General features: G+C 40.6%; 1 long non-coding RNA gene across 2 annotated transcripts; it reads left to right on the top strand.

Moving 5' to 3' along the window:
* The first annotated feature begins 9568 nt into the window (after positions 1 to 9568).
* Gm8024 lies at positions 9569 to 19447 on the top strand. 2 transcript variants are annotated; one of them, XR_874556.1, is made up of 3 exons: positions 9569 to 10109; positions 17995 to 18157; positions 19411 to 19447. It is a non-coding gene; the product is annotated as a predicted gene 8024 (long non-coding RNA). The 2 variants fall into 2 exon arrangements; XR_874555.1 differs by lacking the exon at positions 9569 to 10109 and adding an exon at positions 17012 to 17041.
* Positions 19448 to 20129: the final 682 nt, after the last annotated feature.

Below are 20129 nucleotides of genomic sequence, written 5' to 3'. Positions count from 1 at the left end.
TACTTCTTCCAGTGGATGCTTCATTCTTTTGAAGGTCTCCTGTAACAAATCTCATTTCTGAGACTAAATGTGAGTCAGAGACTTAATTTGTGAAAGAATTAATCCCCTGAATCCCCAAACTGGTGCTGTCAAACCAGGGCTTTTAAGCAGAAGCCTGAGAAGGATTGGGGGAAAAGTTCAGTTGCCTACTGTCTTTGGTCACATTCTCTTTCTAAGCTAACTTTGACACAGAAAGGGACAGCTGTAAACACACAGGAAACCAATCATCATCAAGTGATACGGCTCTTCTAGTCCATCTTTCAATTCTCTGGTAGATTCTGAGCCTTATTTACTTTTAGGTTTTCAGTGTAGTGCTTGGCTTGTCGAATGCTTTTTCTGCATCTAACGAGATGATCATGTGGTTTTTGTCTTTGAGTTTGTTTATATAATGGATTACATTGATGGATTTTCGTATATTAAACCATCCATGCATCCCTGGAATAAAACCTAATTGGTCAGGATGGATCATTGCTTTAATGTGTTCTTGGATTCGGTTAGCAAGAATTTTATTGAGGATTTTTGCATCGATATTCATAAGGGAAATTGGTCTGAAGTTCTCTATCTTTGTTGGACCTTTCTGTGGTTTAGGTATCAGAGTAATTGTGGCTTCATAGAATGAGTTGGGTAGAGTTCCCTCTACTTCTATTTTGTGGAATAGTTTGTGCAGAACTGGGATTAGATCTTCTTTGAAGGTCTGGTAGAACTCTGCACTAAACCCATCTGGTCCTGGACTTTTTTTTTGGTTGGGAGACTATTAATGACTGCTTCTATTTCCTTAGGGGATATGGGACTGTTTAGATCGTTAACTTGATCCTGATTTAACTTTGGTACCTGGTATCTGTCTAGAAACTTCTCCATTTCATCCAGGTTTTCCAGTTTTGTTGAGTATAGCCTTTTGTAGAAGGATCTGATGGTGTTTTGGATTTCTTCAGGATCTGTTGTTATGTCTCCCTTTTCATTTCTGATTTTGTTAATTAGGATTTTCTCCCTGTGCCCTCTAGTGAGTCTAGCTAAGGGTTTATCTATCTTGTTGATTTTCTCAAAGAACCAACTCCTCGTTTGGTTAATTCTTTGAATAGTTCTTCTTATTTCCACTTGGTTGATTTCACCCCTGAGTTTGATTATTTCCTGCCGTCTACTCCTCTTGGGTGAATTTGCTTCCTCTTTTTCTAGAGCTTTTAGATGTGTTGTCAAGCTGCTAGTATGTGCTCTCTCCCGTTTCTTCATGGAGGCACTCAGAACTATGAGTTTCCCTCTTAGAAATGCTTTCATTGTGTCCCATAGGTTTGGGTATGTTGTGGCTTCATTTTCATTAAACTCTAAAAAGTCTTTAATTTCGTTCTTTATTCCTTCCTTGACCAAGGTATCATTGAGAAGAGTGTTTTTCAGTTTCCACGTGAATGTTGCCTTTCCATTATTTGTGTTGTTATTGAAGATCAGCCTTAGGCCATGGTGGTCTGATAGGATACATGGGACAATTTCAATATTTTTGTATCTGTTGAGGCTTGTTTTGTGGCCAATTATAAGGTCAATTTTGGAGAAGGCCCCGTGAGGTGCTGAGAAGAAGGTATATTCTTTTGTTTTAGAATAAAATGTTCTGTAGATATCTGTCAGGTCCATTTGTTTCATAACTTCTGTTAGTTTCACTGTGTCCCTGTTTAGTTTCTGTTTCCACGATCTGTCCATTGATGAAAGTGGTGTGTTGAAGTCTCCCACTATTATTGTGTGAGGTGCAATGTGTGCTTTAAGCTTTACTAAAGTGTCTTTAATGAATGTGGCTGCCCTTGCATTTGGAGCGTAGATATTCAGAATTGAGAGTTCCTCTTGGAGGATTTTACCTTTGATGAGCATGAAGTGTCCCTCCTTGTCTTTTTTGATAACTTTGGGTTGGAAGTCGATTTTATCCGATATTAGAATGGCTACTCCAGCTGGTTGCTTCAGACCATTTGCTTGGAAAATTGTTTTCCAGCCTTTCACTCTGAGGTAGTGTCTGTCTTTTTCCCTGAGATGGGTTTCCTGTAAGCAGCAGAATGTTGGGTCCTGTTTGTGTAGCCAGTCTGTTAGTCTATGTCTTTTTATTGGGGAATTGAGTCCATTGATATTAAGAGATATTAAGGAAAAGTAATTGTTGCTTCCTTTTATTTTTGTTGTTAGAGTTGGCATTCTGTTCTTGTGGCTGTCTTCTTTTTGGTTTGTTGAGGGATTACTTTCTTGTTTGTTCTAGGGCGTGATTTCCGTCCTTGTATTGCTTCTTTTCTGTTATTATCCTTTGAAGGGCTGGATTCGTGGAAAGATATTGTGTGAATTTGGTTTTGTCGTGGAATACTTTGGTTTCTCCATCTATGGTAATTGAGAGTTTGGCCGGGTATAGTAGCCTGGGCTGTCATTTGTGTTCTCTTAGTGTCTGTATAACATCTGTCCAGGCTCTTCTGGCTTTCATAGTCTCTGGTGAAAAGTCTGGTGTAATTCTGATAGGTCTTCCTTTATATGTTACTTGACCTTTCTCCCTTACTGCTTTTAATATTCTATCTTTATTTAGTGCATTTGTTGTTCTGATTATTATGTGTCGGGAGGAATTTCTTTTCTGGTCCAGTCTATTTGGAGTTCTGTAGGCTTCTTGTATGTTCATGGGCATGTCATTCTTTAGGTTTGGGAAGTTTTCTTCTATAATTTTGTTGAATATTTTTGCTGGCCCTTTAAGTTGAAAATCTTCATTCTCAGCAACTCCTATTATCTGTAGGTTTGGTCTTCTCATTGTGTCCTGGATTTCCTGTATGTTTTGAGTTAGGACCTTTTTGCATTTTGTATTATCTTTGATTGTTGTGCCGATGTTCTCTATGGAATCTTCTGCACCTGAGATTCTCTCTTCCATCTCTTGTATTCTGTTGCTGATGCTCGCGTCTATGGTTCCAGATTTCTTTCCTAGGGTTTCTATCTCCAGCGTTGCCTCACTTTGGGTTTTCTTTATTGTGTCTACTTCCCTTTTTAGGTCTAGTATGGTTTTGTTCATTTCCATCACCTGTTTGGATGTGTTTTCCTGTTTTTCTATAAGGACTTCTACCTGTTTGTTTGTGTTTTCCTGCTTTTCTTTAAGGACTTGTAACTCTTTAGCAGTGCTCTCCTGTATTTCTTTAAGTGAGTTATTAAAGTCTTTCTTTATGTCCTCTACCATCATCATGAGATATGCTTTTAAATCCGGGTCTAGCTTTTCGGTTGTGTTGGGGTGCCCAGGACTAGGTGGCGTGGGAGTGCTGCATTCTGATGATGGTGAGTGGTCTTGATTTCTGTTAGTAGGATTCTTACGTTTGCCTTTCGCCATCTGGTATTCTCTGGAGCTGTGCAGGATACACTCAGCAGGGTCCTGGAACTAAGATGTCTGTGCAGGGTACATTCGGCAGGGTCCCAGAACTAAGATGTCTGCTGCCAATGCTCTGGCAAAGCGCTCCCGCGCCAGGCAAGTCCCTATCTTCTGACCGGGAAAATGGTCACCTGCCTGTACAGGATACACTCGGCAGGATCCCAGAACCAAGATGTCTGCTGCTGATGCTCAGGCAAAATGCTCCCACGCTGGGCAGATCCCTATCCTCTGGCCGGGAAAATGGTCACCTGCCTGTGCAGGATACACTCGGCGGGATCCCGGAACTGAGATGTCTGCTGCTGATGCTCAGGCAAAGCGCTCCCGTGCTGGGCAGATCCCAATCCTCAGAATTCTTAAGATCGCATAGCTGGTGTTGTGGGTATCTGGCGGTAGTCAGCCGACTGGGCGCCCTAGCTACCCAGGTGGTGCTCGGACCGTAAGGGGCTCGTGCCCCTACTCAGACCGGGTTTTTGCTTCCCTGACTAATGCAGTCTCAAGTCCCACACGATTGGATTGGAGCAGATGCTGTGTTCCACTCACCAGAAGTCTTAAGATCACTTGGCGGGTGTTGTGGGTAGCTGGCGGTAGTCAGAGGACTGTGCGCCCTAGCTACCCAGTGCTGCTAGGACCAGAAGGGGCTCACCTTTACCTTCTCTTAAGTTAGTATGTAAATAATGATATCATTGTGTAACGATGATTTAATTTTTCACACCAAGAAATAGAATGTTGCTTTCTTTTTCTTGGACCTAAATGGTTAAATGGAACCAATGATGGAAATCTTCTGTCAAAGTTCCCTCTCTAAAGAAAATTCTTTTGATTCCTGACTAAGGAACAGAGTGTGGTGTGTGTTTCTGGTTGAGGCCTCTTAACAAGTTAAGGAACTAAACTAGATTTCCTTTTTAGAAACCCATAAAAGTGTTCCATCTTGTATCAAAAGTTTCTTCTGAGTGTGATGAGAACAACGTTTTTTTTTTCCCACAGAGATATTGTCAAGACTGAAGCTTTTGTGTGCAAAGCAGAGATCTGCTGTACCGTTCCCAACTCAGTCCATGACTCAGTTTATGTTCAAATAATGTATGATCTTATTAGTGATGCAAGGTAGATGAATACCTCCTGTGTTCTCCTCATGGGAATAGTCTAGACCAGAGTGAGATTATGTCTCTCTTTCTGTCTCTCTCTGTGTCCCTTAATTATGTTTCTGTTTGCGTCTGTCTCTCTGTCTCTGTCTATCTCTGTCTCTCTGTCTCTGTCTCTCTCTCATGGTGGTTTTGAGACAGTGTTTCTGTTGTTTATTCCAAGCTGGTCTCTACCTCACTCTATACACCATGCTGTCCTTGGGAGATTCAGGTAAAATCATGCACCACAAATGCCACTGCCTGATTCTAAGAAATCACATTTAACTTAAAGTACAGTGGAAGTTCATTGTAACAGTGAATGGAGCCTTTGTTCATTTAATCTACATAGGGAGATTAGAATTTAAGCTCTTTGGGATCTCCAGAGTTAAAAGATTATCCTGTGCTTCCTCCTTTTCTGAGTTCCTTCTTCCTTTCCTCTATCCCTCCCATGTTCCCTCTCTCCAGCCATACTTTCTTCCTTCTTTCCTACCTACCCTCCTTAGATCCTTCCTTCCTTTCATCCACGTATATTAATTTCCTTCTTCATTTGCTCTTGTTTCTTTTTATATCTATGTTTATTTCATTATTTCTTCCTCTAATTAAATTTGTGAAAATTTTTGAGACTTCTTCTAACACTATGGCTCAAGTTGGCATACATCTCATAATAAAACTATGCCTAAGATTTCTAATTGACAGAATTATAGATAAGGGACAAAATGCCTCATAAGATTTTTCTCTTTGGATCACTACTTGGCTTTCATTTTCATAGTATTAGTTTATGTGTCCAGGCTTACAAATTATTGAAAAAAAATTACTTTTCTTTGTCTCCTCCCCACTTCTGTCTAATTTGTGTTTGAAGTTATTTATTACTTTCTGAATCTTCTTCAAAAGTTAAGGTCAGAAAGATGAAGAAGTCTAAAGCATTCACAGATGGGAGGAAAACAGGAGGAAGCAACATGATGTAAGACAGGGCTTAGATGCAGACCCAGGACAAAAGAGAAGGTGAGTGGAACAATGAGTCGTGTGAGAAGAGGTTGACTAAAAGTGTCATGCCTGTCTGTACTTCCTGGTGTGGACCACATTGCTATGACTGTAAGCAGTTGACCTCTGGAGAAAGTGAGTGAAGCATGTACACACATATATCTACTTTTATATTTTTTCCTGCTTTTCTTTTACATCCATAATAATTTTGAAAGAAGAAAAAAGAAAATCCTGACAAGGGTGAACAAAATGAAAAAGCATTAGTATAGAAATCATTCAAAGTCCTTAGTGATCAGAGAAGTGCAAATCAAAATGACCCTGAGATTCCAGGTTACATCCATCTGGAATGCTAAGATCTAAACCTAAACTGACAGTACATGTTGGCAAGGATGTGGAGAAAAAGGAACATTCCTCCATTGCTGGTGGGATTGGAAACTTGTAAAAACCACTCAGGAAATCAATTTGGAGGTTCCTCAGAAAATTGAAAATATATCTGCCTGAAGATCCAGCTTTACCACTCTTGGGTATAAACCCAAAAGGTGCCCCACCATACCAAGGGGCTACATATTCCACGGTGTTCATAGAAGCCTTGTTTGTGATACCCAGATGCTGGAGAAAACCCAGATGTCCCACAACAGAAGAATGGATATAGAAAATATGGTTCATTTACCCAGTGGAATACTACTAAGCTACTAAGCACAAGAACCTCCTGAGATTTGCATGCAAATGGGTCGAATTACAAACTATCATACTGAGTGATGTAACTCAAACCCAAAAGACATGTATGCTGAGGGGCAGGGTGACCCTGTGGCAGGACCAGCAGACACAATTAACCTGGATCCCAGAGACCTCTCAGACCCTGAACCACCAACCAGGCAGCATACATCAGCGTTTATGAGGCCCCAAACACATATACAGCAAAGGACTACCAGGTCTAAGTTCAGTCAGAGAAGATGCACCTAACCCTTAAAAGACTGGAGGCCCAAGGAAGGGTAGGGCTAGTGTGATGACAGTTGTGGATGGTGTGGGAAGATCCAGGTAGAGATGGGGTCTGGATGGAGGTATGGAGTGGGGAAGAGTCAAATAGTAGACCTGGAGGAGGATAAAACCTAGAGTGTAAGAAGATGATAAAAAAAACCCATAATGAAATAATTCAATTTACTCTACAGAAACCAACTTTTAGAGAGAAGACACCAAGCAATCAACTGTCAGAAAGTTGTTTGAACAGAGTGGAAGCCGAAGACATAATGAAGCATACCAAGTTTACAAGGGATGACATCAATACATTAGTCAGTAATGCTTCATGACAATATTCTTTTAGGGGGTTTGGGGTTGTGCATACAAGTTGAGGTCAGAGGTCACTACTGGGAATCTGCCTCAAACACAGTAACATTGTAATTTTGAAGAATAGATCTCTCACTGATCAGGGACCTCAGCAATTGGCTACACTCCCCAGTGTACGCAGGGATTTGCCTAGGTGTCCCCCCACTGCTGTTATTACAGGTGCATGACTCCATGAGAAGCTTTAGATAGGGGTGATAGGACTCTGAACTCAGGCCTCAAGCTTTTGTATAATATTATGTACTGCCATGTATTATTACATAGGCTGTTATAGCATCTATTATGTGCACATTGCAACATTGTCACAAATGCAATCAATGCATTTCATAGAATTCTCTCTGTTCATCATCTCCTGTCACACCGCATCCTTTATACTGACCATTTCTTAGAATATTCCCAGTAAACCTTTGATATCATCTTAATTTAAGTTTAGATTCAGCATGATGAGAAAAAATGTGTGGCATTTGTCCTTTTGATTTTGGTTCGTTTCATCTCTTTGACTGTCTTCCATTCTCTCCATTCTTCAGCAGATGACATAAGTGCATTCTGAATAACATTTCCTATTTCCCAATGTTTTGGTCTAGTAATGTGTTTCCAGGCAGAGTCTATAATGTGGCTTTTGTGTACAGTGCTGCAGTGCACATCCTTGTATGCAGGCACCTCTACTGACATCAATCTTCCAGCTAAATGTTTAAATGTAGGATTACAGCATAGAATGCAGTTCTATTTCAGGAGTTTGAGCATCCTCTAAAACAAGGTTTTCTTCAGCGGCTTTGCTAGTATCTATTCTTAGTGAATAGTGCTCCTTTCCTCACATCCTCCACACCATTTGTTGTTTGTTCCCTTAATTGTGCACATGCTGTCTGGAATGAGATTGCATGTTGGTGTGCTTTTCTTTAAATTTTCATTCCTTTTATGCCTGAAAATATTTAATGTGGTTCATTATTTATTCACCATTTCACTCCTTTTTGGAATCATCTGTTCATCTCATTTACTGTGAACCCCTGTATTACTAGAATTCTACCCAGAAACCTGTGTCCTTACCTACATCTTGGTGTGGCTTCTCTTAGGAATTTCTACCTATTATAATAAGATCTTTAATTAATAGTGATATGACTTTAGTCCAGTGTCACATCTTGGAATCTGATTTCTGTTCACATAAATGAGGACCCACATGGCCAGGCACCATTTGATAAGGGTATCCTTTCTTCAATGTAAGTTTGACTTCCTTACTAGAACTCACATGCCTTTTCTCTGTCAGGACAACTCATTTGGGTGAAAAGGTCATGGGTGCTTGGTTGAAGTAATATACTGTAAAGAGGACTTCTGACCTAGTCATAACTAAAGTTTTCTTGTAGTACCTGTCAACGGGAAACATTTTCCAAAGTTTTACTGAGTTCAGATTTGTAAAAATTCATCCACTAGGCATCAAGCTCCAGAAGTTTGAACCAGCCTTGCTGACTAATTTGAACTGACCTTACTTTTCTTCTTACCTCACCAAGAGCACTTCCCTAATGAAAGTAGAGTTTGCAGGGATCCACATGTTTATTTTCTCTTTCTATCTTGTTTCTTTATACTTGCTCATTGCTTCAAAGTCTCAGGTATTATGTTGAATAAAATAGAGAGAATGTATACCCTGGTCCTGTTTCTTATTTTATACAGACTTTTTCTCTCTCCCATTACTATAATGTTGACTATGTTTGTTGAATAGAAGATTTATTCCGGTGAGGCATGTTTCTCTTATTCCTAGTTTCTTCAGGAATTTTATCATGAGGTGATGATGGACATGTCCAATGCATTTTCTGCAGGTACTGAAATGACAATTCAACTATTAATTTTTGAGACTATTTTTGTGCTGAGTTACATTTATTTGATTTACATCCTTTGTGTTATCCTTGCATAACTATATCACATTTTCATTGTGTGTATAGAATTTTATTTTTAAATTTATTCATTCTTTGAGATAGGGTCTCTCTATCAAGCCCTGCCTGTTTTGGGACTCATGGGACCATATTGGCCTCAATCTCACAGATATCTGCCTGCAAGTGCTGCCATTCAAGTGCAGAGATTAAAGTATTCTTATGCTACTACACCAGGTGTTTCTTTCTTTCTTTGTTTTTTTGAGACAGGGTTTCTCTGTATAACTCTGGCTGTCCTGGAGCTCACTTTGTAGACCAGGATTACCTTGAACTGAATGCAGAAATCCCCTTGCATCTGCCTCCTGAGTGCTGAGATTACAGGCATGCACCACCATGCCCAGCACAACACCATGCTTTTAAATTTGTTCTGGAATTCAATTTTCAATGCTTGTTAAGCTTATATAACTTTCAGGAATATTCAGGTATTGCAGTTGTTGTGAACTGCGTTGATGGTGTTGTACTGTTATCTAGTTTATATGAGGGGGGAAGCAACAGTGATTTTGTGGAATCTGATAGTGTTTCTTCCATTTCTGACTCATACAAACATTTGCTCTCCTTGAAAGATCTGTGGCAAAATATGATTTTGTATCTGTTTTGTTTTGGGCTTGTATTGCTTGGAAGACATCATCATGGCTTATCATTCTGTGTGTATTTGAGGTTTGTGAGTATTAAATGGTATGGGAAGGACTTGAACTGGTGTAATGCAAAGGGACATTGCAAAGAATCTCCATAAATACTACCCAAAATTAGTACTTGCCAGCATGCCTCATTCAAGAAGGATTAGAAGGTCCAAAAATAAACTCAAAACTAGAAAGGGGATATTTTGATTCTTTTTATAGTGAGTAATTGTTCTGTAATCTGAAGAGTCCCATTACCTTTTACAGAGAAGAAAGGTAACAGAAGTAATTGAAGCACATGGGTATTTAAAATCTATACTCAATTTGGTTAGGGAGGGGAGCTGGGAAACTGATGGGATAACAATCAATAAAGCTATGGTCAGGAGGCCATTTAGGTGTGAATTTATATTTCTGAGTGACTTTTGTCCTCTTAACAGAACACTGGCTGACACTTGCCTAAATATTCCTAACAACTGACATTTCTCAACCACAGGGCATTTAAGCTGATTTCTCTGCAGAGTTGGATTTGAATTGGAGAGCATGCACCTATGTACCTGTTGCCCCTGGCAGCAGGGGTTCTAATAATGTGAGTGGGAGGTCACTTTCTTAGCCTGACAGCAAAATGAAGATTTTTGAGCTCCGGAGATATGAAAACGTATGGACCTTTAAATGACCTGAAAGAGCAGAATGGTAGCAATGGTAACCAAGGACGGTGTTTGCAGAGGTGCCTTTTATGAAGGTAAGCTTTCCAACTAGCTATTTACTGATAAATGGGCTTTAACATGTTCTTAAATCTGAAGATTTTTAGACAGGGTAAGGCAATATTTTTTACATGAAGCATCCATTGCGATATTAAATGTCATGTAATTCATTTTGTAAGATTTAACAAGTAAGCTGTGTTTATTGTAGTCAGTACAGTAATCAGTAGTAAATTAAGTGTACTGGTTCATGTTTTTATAAATGATTTTAACAGCGTGAGGAGCCAAGCACATACATAGATATTTAACTGAAAAATAGAAAGTGGTTGCTCCTGTTTCTTCATTCATACACTGTAATACATAAACACAGAGTTATTTTGACAACAAGCCCCCTCAAACATAAAACATTCTACCTGCACATCTTCAGCAACTGTCTAAACCGCAAAACTAAACAGAAATATGACAGCAGGTCCCTACTCTTAGATCAACCTGCTGCCAAGGCTTCGAAGGAGATTCAGCATGAGCCTAGTGAATCACAGTTGGTGCATCTTAAGGACATCATTGTAAAAGATTTCAAAGTAAAAGTGAAGTGCTTAAAACATGGAAATATTGTTTCCCCAAGGAAGAAAACCAACCTCATTTCTCTAAGGAAAAAACAAGATTAAAGGTAATTCTAATTTTAATAACAGTATATGTCATTTGAGTGCAAAGATGCATGTGTGAGCCCACATCTGCAGTGCTTAGGAATGTCTAGACTACAGGATCTCAGCTCTGTACATGTCCTGCATCTTCTTCACACCCTCAGTTCCTTCTATATCCTTCTCATTGATCATTAAAGCTCTAAGGTATATAAATTAGACTATGAATACAATAAACCAGAAATTAGCAAGCTGTTTACACAAATGACAATTCTTAAAGTAATAATAATAATAATAATAATAATAGGAATGATGCTAAAAGTTTTTTTTAAAGATACAGTGAGATGAAACAAACTAGTATGTGTAATATGCAAATAAGACATTTTAAACCAAAACTTAATTAACCAGAAAGGCTATATTACACGAGTACCTCAGTCTAATAAACGGGAAGAGCAGTGGTTCCCATAATTCCAATAAGTAAATCATGTGATTTTAAAACAGCATGTGGTTATATTGAAAAGCCTTACATTATGGGATAACTTGATCCACTGACTCTTCTTCTGCCTCTGGTGTTGTCAATGAAATATTTCACAATTCTGTGTAGGATTACATTTTAAAGTGTTCTTTATAAATGTTCACTTTCTTGAATCCATATACTTTTTCCAATTAGTCAACCTCAACTTATTCTGTTAAGTTAGTTGTTTCTTCTGATACTATCTGGAGCCTCACATTCCACATGACAAGCTGAAGACAATTCCCTGATACTTGTCTGGCTACTATTCTATTCTGTCAGCTGCTGTTTGCATCATAGTTAATATCAGCTGGTAAACTGTATAGAAATACTGATGGGTGGTTTTATGCCATTTCCATATAGCAGGATATTACTAGTAAGAACTCCTTTAGGTCCTGTGCTCTGAGCATTCATGGGTATTTGGTTTAATCAATAGTGCCAGTCATGAGTCTTGTCAGAATTTATATCCAGTGAGAAAGTGGTAGGTTGTGCTCACACCATCATACCACTGTCTCACCTGGGAGCATGTCTTGCCAGGCTGACAATCATTGTACATCTCAGGGTTCAGAGTTGGGTAAGAATGTTGATGACTTTCTCCCATGTTAGCATGTAAGCCATATTCTAATAACATGAATACTAACAGGAAGGGATTACAGATTAGCACAAAATTGATTTGTCCATGTCCTAAGACACAAGCATACAATGTCTTGAGTGAAAGGAATTTACCATTAAGATTTATGTGGTAACCAGCTCCACAGCAATAAACTATTCTGGTGGTATGGAAAAAATATGGATAAATATATAAATATTGATTCAAAAGAAGGATAACATATGCCTAGCACTGCACTTTTTAGTAGACTGTTTTGTGTGGCATAGAACCTGCACTCTGTTATAGAGTAACAACATTGACGTACACACACACAGACACACACACACATACATAGACACACACACATGTGTGTGTGTGTATATATATGTATAATAAATTTTAAATATTATTTATAAATCATATTATAAATATATTTTAAGCATATAATTTATATTATATTATATTACATAAATATTTATTTCATTATGTGATGATTATAAATATATAAAATATATGTTTAATACATACAAATATACATAAATATGTTACCATTTCCATACACCTGAGTGTGAAGCCATCTACTATAGTATGGTTCTATTTTGAAGTAGAGGTACAGAATATAATCTGAGGGTTCACAGGCTTCTTGGTTAGGTAAGACTGTTGATCACTTTTTTCCCCAGCAGATTTAAGAGTATGTAGTCTGCAGGGTTTTGATATTTCAATAACATGAATATTATATAAAAAAGAAAGCTAAGTAAAAGATACCAGACTCTAAAGATTACATAGAGCATGACATTCAGTAGGGCATGCACATAGTTATGTTAAAATATTTATGTAAAAGCCCTCTCCATACTCTGACACAATTAGATATGATTCACTAATCAGTACAGTATGAGAACTCCCAGATCTCAGCTACTTCAGGCATCTCTAGAAAACGCCTCAAAATAAATGCCTTATTTTCATCTCTCCAATTCTACATAATTCCCCCTTCGTCTGCATTTTCTTTTCCACATTTAAAAAGCTAACACACTATTATATTTCACTGATTTTTGCTTATAGTATAATACTACTTCCCTTATAGCTATTGGTCATTGCTAATATGTATTGGTGTTGTTAAATTTTTTCTGTAGAATAAGATTCAGGACATGAACCAAATCCTTGGTCCAGTTTTTGTTTTCCTGCAATAACAAGCTGGGCTGCAATTCTCACATAAAATCTTCCAGAAACCTGGCCAACATAACCATATTTTGGTCATTAGTGGTGACATTTTCCATTCTGTCCAGTTCAGTCGTCACAGCATAGAAACTGGCTGGACGTGTATTAAACTCTTCTGGATAGTTTCAGTACTGCAAGGGGATCTATCACACTTTATCTAGATGTGTTGAGTATTGCCTAGTGTCTTATTCTGGAGTCTGGGTATTTCATGTGTATTTGCATGGGGATCCAAAGGATCTCTTCTGGACACGTTTGTCATTGGAAGGTGATTGGTAGCCACCTTTTAATATTTTGAGTACCAAAAGGCAACCTATCCCACTCTCTGGAAAAGGCACTTTGACTTCAGGTAAATTTGGGTGAGGTACTGAGCAGGAAGGTAAGAGCTGACCTGTGTGACATCAGAAGTCCCTTCCCTAGATGTTGTATTGTAACCTGGAGAGCCCTGGCATTTTCTGTGATGTTACTAATGTGGTGACTCCAACTGCTCTTGGAGCATTCATTAACTACCTTTGTGGTTCACCCTTAGTCATGCTGACAAAACTGAGCAGGCCTCTTGGAGGAGAGAACAATGAACATACAGAGACCAGAAAGAGGCAGCCACAAGATGGCCTTTGGTCTTAGTGTTAAAGAGCAAGAATTAATGGTCCAGGGGAAGTCACTGTGAATCCTGGGCATGAAAGAGTGAGCTTCCTAGAGAAGATGGGCTTGAGCTTGGACTTCCAGTAATGGGAATCAGGAGCTTGGAGCTTCTGGGAAGCATTTGTGTGACAGAGACCAGGAATTGTCAAGGCTGCAGCTGCTCTGCAAGAGCTCCTTAATTTCATTCTGACTGTCAGAAGAGGGCATCAGGAGGCAGATTCCTCCTCCTTGCTCCTAGGGCTACACCACAAGCTGACTTTGATCTTAAGATGCTCTCTGGATGACTTTGGTACTGGATGGCAATCTGTCTTATCCCATCTTCTGGATACTATGGGTACTGAGGATCTAGCACCCTCTTCTGGATAAATTTGATATTACATGGAGGACTTTCATCCTTTTCTGCCTGCTTTGAGTATAGGAAATAAATCTAACCCATTCTTCTAGTCACTGAAGCTACTCCATGACACAGGCCCCAAGGATCATGTGAATTCAGGCTATGTCCTGGACTACCCTCATGCACTGGCTGCCACAGTCTGCCTCCTATATACTGAGACCTTCTGGTGCTTATTAAACTAAGTATCCTGATGCCAGGACAACACAGGTTGGGGTTCCTTAGTAAGGGATCAAGGGCTTCAAGACCTCCCTCATGGGCCTGGAAGGAAAGACTACCCTTCTAAAAAGTTTCAGGAAGTCTGTGCACAGGTCCTGGCCCATATCAACCCTGTTACCACTTTTTTTTTTAATGTATCTTCAGAACACAGATTCTCAGTTGTAGGTTCTTATTGCTACACAGCTAACCAGAGCAAAAAAAAAAAAAAATCAGTATTTGCTGGGAGGGGACTCAATATCAGGATGGCTCTATATAATCCTCACGGGATTTCAATGTGCCACCAAGGTGAACATATAGACAAAGAGCAGTGCTGACTAAGGTGGGGTTCCCTGTGCATGGAGACAGCATCACCTTGCAACAGGCCCCACTGTAGACTCCAGATTCCAAGGATGCATAGACCCATGGGGGACACAAGTACATACACACACACAGACACACACACACACACAGAGACACACAAACAGGCACACACACACAATTGGTCCTCTATGAGGAGTCCATGTCTGTAGGCTTTTGCTACACTGCATCCTTGGTGTATTTCTTTAAGGTCCATGGATGTCTGAGCAAAAATCAAGAAAAGAATATACCCCTGGACAGATTTCAAGTTCTGAGACATTTACTACTTTCATCTTAGACACAGGCAATCACAGCTTGGTGGTGCTAAGCACTAGGGAATCCAGGACTTACTTGCATCACATCAGATACTAGCTGACATTGCCCTCCAAGCACAGCATGGCTGGCTAGCTTATGCCATCCAGAGCCAGTGGGATTGCAGTATGTGCTGAGGTACCTGACTAGCCACAGGGGTTGGGAACGATATCCTATCTTGAGAACAGCTGCCCTGATTTAAGGCCAAGAAGTGGGAGGGAGTGGGTAGGGGAGCAGGGCGGAGGGTGGGAGGTTATAGGGAACTTTAGGGATAGCATTTTAAATGTAAATGAAGAAAATATCTAATAAAATAAAATAAAATAAAATAAAATAAAATAAAGAAGAGGAAACTTCTCAAGGAGTAGCTAAAAAGCTCTAGAAGGTACAGGACCAAAAGTTTTACCAGTCCCTTTGAATTGTGTCAAACCATAGGAAAGAATTCATAGCCAAAGCTTGTCAATAAACAGTGAATGATTTATGAATAGATGGGAAACTTCATGGTGCATGCAGAATTCAAGTTCTGGTCTCAGGAAGTAAAGAATTTTTCTTGAATGGAAACACTACAAAACTCTCAGTAGAGTTCAGGAAAAGGTGGATGGGCCTCATTCTTACTTTGGGCCTATTGTACACAAATACAGGGAGGGATTCATCCCTATACTATTTGATTGGAATGCCTGCTGCATTGCTCTCCAGGCTCAGAGATAATCAGCTACCCAAAATATAACTATTGCTTTTTCATTACCCGTTTTCTCCAGTTCTCCATAAAGGTTATTCATCTGACTACCTGAGAGACAGAGTGGGCTTCTGACTACCCCACCATCCCCCCAGACACCTTGGACCAATGTCATAGTGATATTGCATAGCTCAAGATGGTAGACAAAGACAACACAATCAATTTGGAAAGGCTTTACATGATTTTTCCACTATTTTACTGGAGAGTTTAGGTAGCATTTTAGCATGCATTCAGCACACGGAGGTCAAGAAGGCAGAAGGAACAAATGTCAATGCCAAAGAGAGCCCCTCCTGAAATTATGGATCCATTAAAATTGAGGTTTCACTGGACCCGAGGCCTGTTCATCCTCGATCCATCCAATTGAGTCTTAGGTATCTTATGAATACAGGATCATATTCCAATCTCCAACAGACTCAGGCCTAGAAAAGGAACTCAAAAATGTAGAAACTGGAGAAGTGAGAGCTAATGGGACTGCGAAGAAGCAATCCAATGTCCCTGTTGGCCTTTGTTCACAGATGCCTATTTTGTCTGGTTGTTTTGGAGATAGAGAGAATGTGGGATTTTAGCTTTTTAAGAAGGGATATAAACTTTACAATTTGATGTTGCCCCTGTCCCTGACTTCTTCTCTTGCCAAGTACAAGGGAGTTTTCATTGCAAAAAAAAAATGGGGTTGTAAATCAGAGATTTCATGAAAACCCTATGCTCACTTTAATGAAACAATGTCTCCTCTCAAGGCAGTTGCACACTAACACATATACTCCAACTTGTGTAAAGGTGAAGGTGCAGGAGTAGGTTTCTGTCCTCTGGGAAACAGAGACACCTGGGTAAATCGACTGTTTGTTACATGAATGGACTCCAGTAGTAGATTTATATTGGAGAAGAATCTCCCTCCTATAAGGATCCTAATGAAGATGAGCTAGCCATGCCATGGCACTAACAAACTCTCCCCATTCAAAGCACTGGACTTGTAGTGAAGCAGAGAGAAATCTCTAGCTTTGGAAGGAGAAGTTGCCAAGAGGTATCCCCAGGGGCAAAAGAGAGACTCCAGGAAAGGGAATCTCAGAAACTGGTCAAGATGGGGCAAGCTGGTAATCCGGTAGGCCATGGAAGTTCCAGGTGACATCATCAGTAGTCACTTCCCTGGACAATCTCTTGTATCCAAGAGAACCCTAGAATCTTCTGTGATGTCGCCAGTTTGTGGTAACCAGGGCAGCTTGTGGGGTATTCCTTCAGATCCTCATGGGTTCCATAGCAGGCATGTTGTCCATGCTCCTCAGGATATTTCAGAGAGAGAATAGAATACACACAGACACCAGACCAAGGCCGAAGGAGGCCGGCCGCCCATCATGGTGGGAAATGGCAAGAAACAACTGGTCATGGAGAAGGCACAGTGAGTCCTGGGCAAGGTTTGGGGAGCTACCTGGAGGATGTGGGCTTCAGCTGGTCCTTCCAGGAATAGGGATTGTGATCTGGATCCTTCAGATTCCTCAATGGTAGAACCAGAGTCAAGAGTGTCTGATGATTAGTTTTACAGACAGCCTGGTATTGACAAGCCTGCAGGGGCTTTGCTGAGAGATCTTAATTTCCCACTGAATGGCAAATTATGCAAAGACCAAGCTCTGTGAGAATAGAAAAGTGTTGTTCTCAGGATAGAGTGTTCATGTACTTCATCTTTTTTTTTTTAAGATCTACTTATTTATTATATGTAAGTACACTGTAGCTGTCTTCAGACACTCCAGAAGAGGGAGTCAGATCTTGTTACAGATGGTTGTGAGCCACCATGTGGTTGCTGAGATTTGAACTCCGGACCTTCAGAAGAGCCCATGTACTTCATCTTAATATAGTTTCCTCTAAGATACATGAGCATGTGATGTCAAGAACAGAGAGGGCTATTCCCCTGCGTATGAATCAAGGTCTCAGACAGTTTGGTATTGAACTCACATGATGTGGACTGATTCACAGTCTGGTTTCCTGTAGCAGTGTACGAGCTCTTATTATGCATTTGAAGAAGACGAGAAAAGCGTTGGCTAGTATGCTGAGAGGTACGGCTTTGGTTGTCAGATATGAGCTGACAATGCCCTCCATTTATTCTTGCCTGGCCCAGCTTATGCATTTCAGGGCTAGGGCGATTACAATAGGAAGTCAGGCATATGTTTAGTGATGGTGGTTGTGAACAGGGACCTAGCTGAGGAGCCCAGCTTCAAGACAGCTATGATGCACTATCAGGGATTCTCAGTGTCTCTAGATTTTCCTCTTCCTCAGGCTTCTGTGTGGGACAAAGCATGGTTTCCCTTTCCCTGCCCTATTATCTCTACAAGGTTACTAGTGTTTTTCTACCTACAGGGTCTGCTGGGGCGGCATCACCCCAAGCCCCCACCATCAATGATCAGGAGAAGAGACACGAGAGGTTGGAGAAGCTCAAAAGAGAGCTCCAGAACGTAAAAAATGCCAGAGACGAACTTCAGGGAATCCTGGCCAACTACACTAACAAGGATTTAAATGACAGGTAGTCATTATGCCCAGTTCTTTGCTGACTATCTTGGGCCATCCCTGTTAAGCCCAGATTCCCTCATACCGCAGGTGGCTACAACTCCAGGCTGTCTGCATACCCAAATCAATTTTGCTGATTGGATTTTCGATGCAGAACTTCAAGTTCAGATAGGAGTGAGATGGGGGTCACAGGCACTTTTGATTCCTCCAAAAGTAATTCAGAGCCTGTGGCATGAATCACAGTCTGGGGATGAAGGTAGTAATGTGTGAGCTCCCCTCCTGCCATTTAAGAAGCTTACACAGGTTTTGGTTTGTGGGAGTTGCTAGGTAATGTTTGTTTATAGCCAATCCTTTCCATAATTGACCAAGTGGTAATTTGGGTCCAATTGGTCCTGTCAACAGCTGGAGGGGCCTGTCCCACATACTGCCTCTCAGTATGACTGGATTGGCTGCAGTTCATAATGGCTTTTCTCAAATTTTGTTCATTATAATCTCAGATAAACCGAAATCAACTTATTTATTTGGCATTCTGATTGACTGTGTGTGTGTGTGTATCTGTGTCTCTGTGTGTGTTTGTGTGTGTGTGTAAAAGACAGAGCTAGAAAGAGACAGAGAATGAGAGAGATACTGGGTGCATGTGAGCTTGTGTGTGCATTTGTGGATGTGTGTGTTCCTGTGTGTGTGTGTTCCTGTGTGTGCAGCTTAAGATCTAGAGAGTCTGTATCATGTGATATATACTGAGGTTGTGCCTGACTCCATTTCCAGGCAATAATAGTGAAGAAGCCAGGGAGGTTCATTTTTAGTAGCACAGCACTTAACCTCTGTGCTCACTGTGGATGCACATTGGAATCTCCTGGTAGGTTATAGAGGCTTTTCCCTGTAGATATGATTATGTCCTTTGGGAATTGATGTAGCAATAGAGCCAAGGATTGTCAATTCCGTGTCTAAAACCAGGAGGAGAATCATACAGATTTAACGTGGACCCAGGCCTGTGACACAGATTCCTGGAAAGTTCTGGGAGAACTAGTCTATTCTTTCAAACCCCTACAGGGAGCTGAGGCAGATCAGCACCCTGCCTTTACTTCCCTGGGCTTACTGGCCCAAGCTGAAGAGTAATAAGTTTCATAAGCACCAATTGGAACCGGTAACAAGGAGCTAGGTCAAGTGGCATATATGGGGTGGGGTAGTGCATGATTCAGCTTGAATTGAAATGATCCTTGTATCCTTAGTTCATGGGACATTTTGTTCCTTGTCCATGCCCTCCCACAGGATCAACTTTGAGACATTCATGCTTGAGATGCAACATGACCAGGTGATGACTGACCTGAAGAGAATGCCCCAGGACATCAGTGAGGCCTTGTCCAAGTGCAAGCAGTTGACTAAAGAAAATCAGTTCTACTGGTGAGTGACTAACAGGGTCATGACCCAAGACATAGGCACAGGACATGTCTGCCAATCCTTGTCCTTGAACTAAAGTGACGACTCAGGTTCTATACTGTTAGTCTCTAATCAATAAGCCTGCATCCTTCAAACAAGGCACTAAGATTTTAACATCTTGGATAATTTTGACCAAGTGTGAAGAGACTGGGAGCCCCTCAAGCCACTGTCCTTTCCAACTAAGTATCCTCAAGATCGAAAAGGTGTCCACCATGATGGAGATATCAATAAGCCTTGGTCCTCTTGGGCTCTGAACATAGATTTATAGATGGGGTTTCCAGGAGAGACATAGAAAGATTCTGTGATGCTTGCGTCTCTTCACTCCTAGAGAATTTTGCCCCAGGTGGGTTTTTTTATACCACAGACTTATAAGCACATATAGACCCCATGTTCTTTTCTGAGAGATACATGAGTCCCTGTTGGTGTCAGGGATTTCAAAAGTACCTTGGGTCTTCTGGAAAGTGGCAGTCCTCTGGATTTGATCTCCCTCTATGGCCAATCTGGATACTTGTTTGGGGCTGCCTGGGGATCAGGGCCAATGATGAAGGAAT

This window comes from Mus musculus, chromosome 14, assembly GCF_000001635.26.
Source record: "Mus musculus strain C57BL/6J chromosome 14, GRCm38.p6 C57BL/6J".
In the NCBI taxonomy this organism is placed as follows: Eukaryota; Metazoa; Chordata; class Mammalia; order Rodentia; family Muridae; genus Mus; species Mus musculus.
This window is presented reverse-complemented; position numbering and strand designations above follow the sequence as displayed.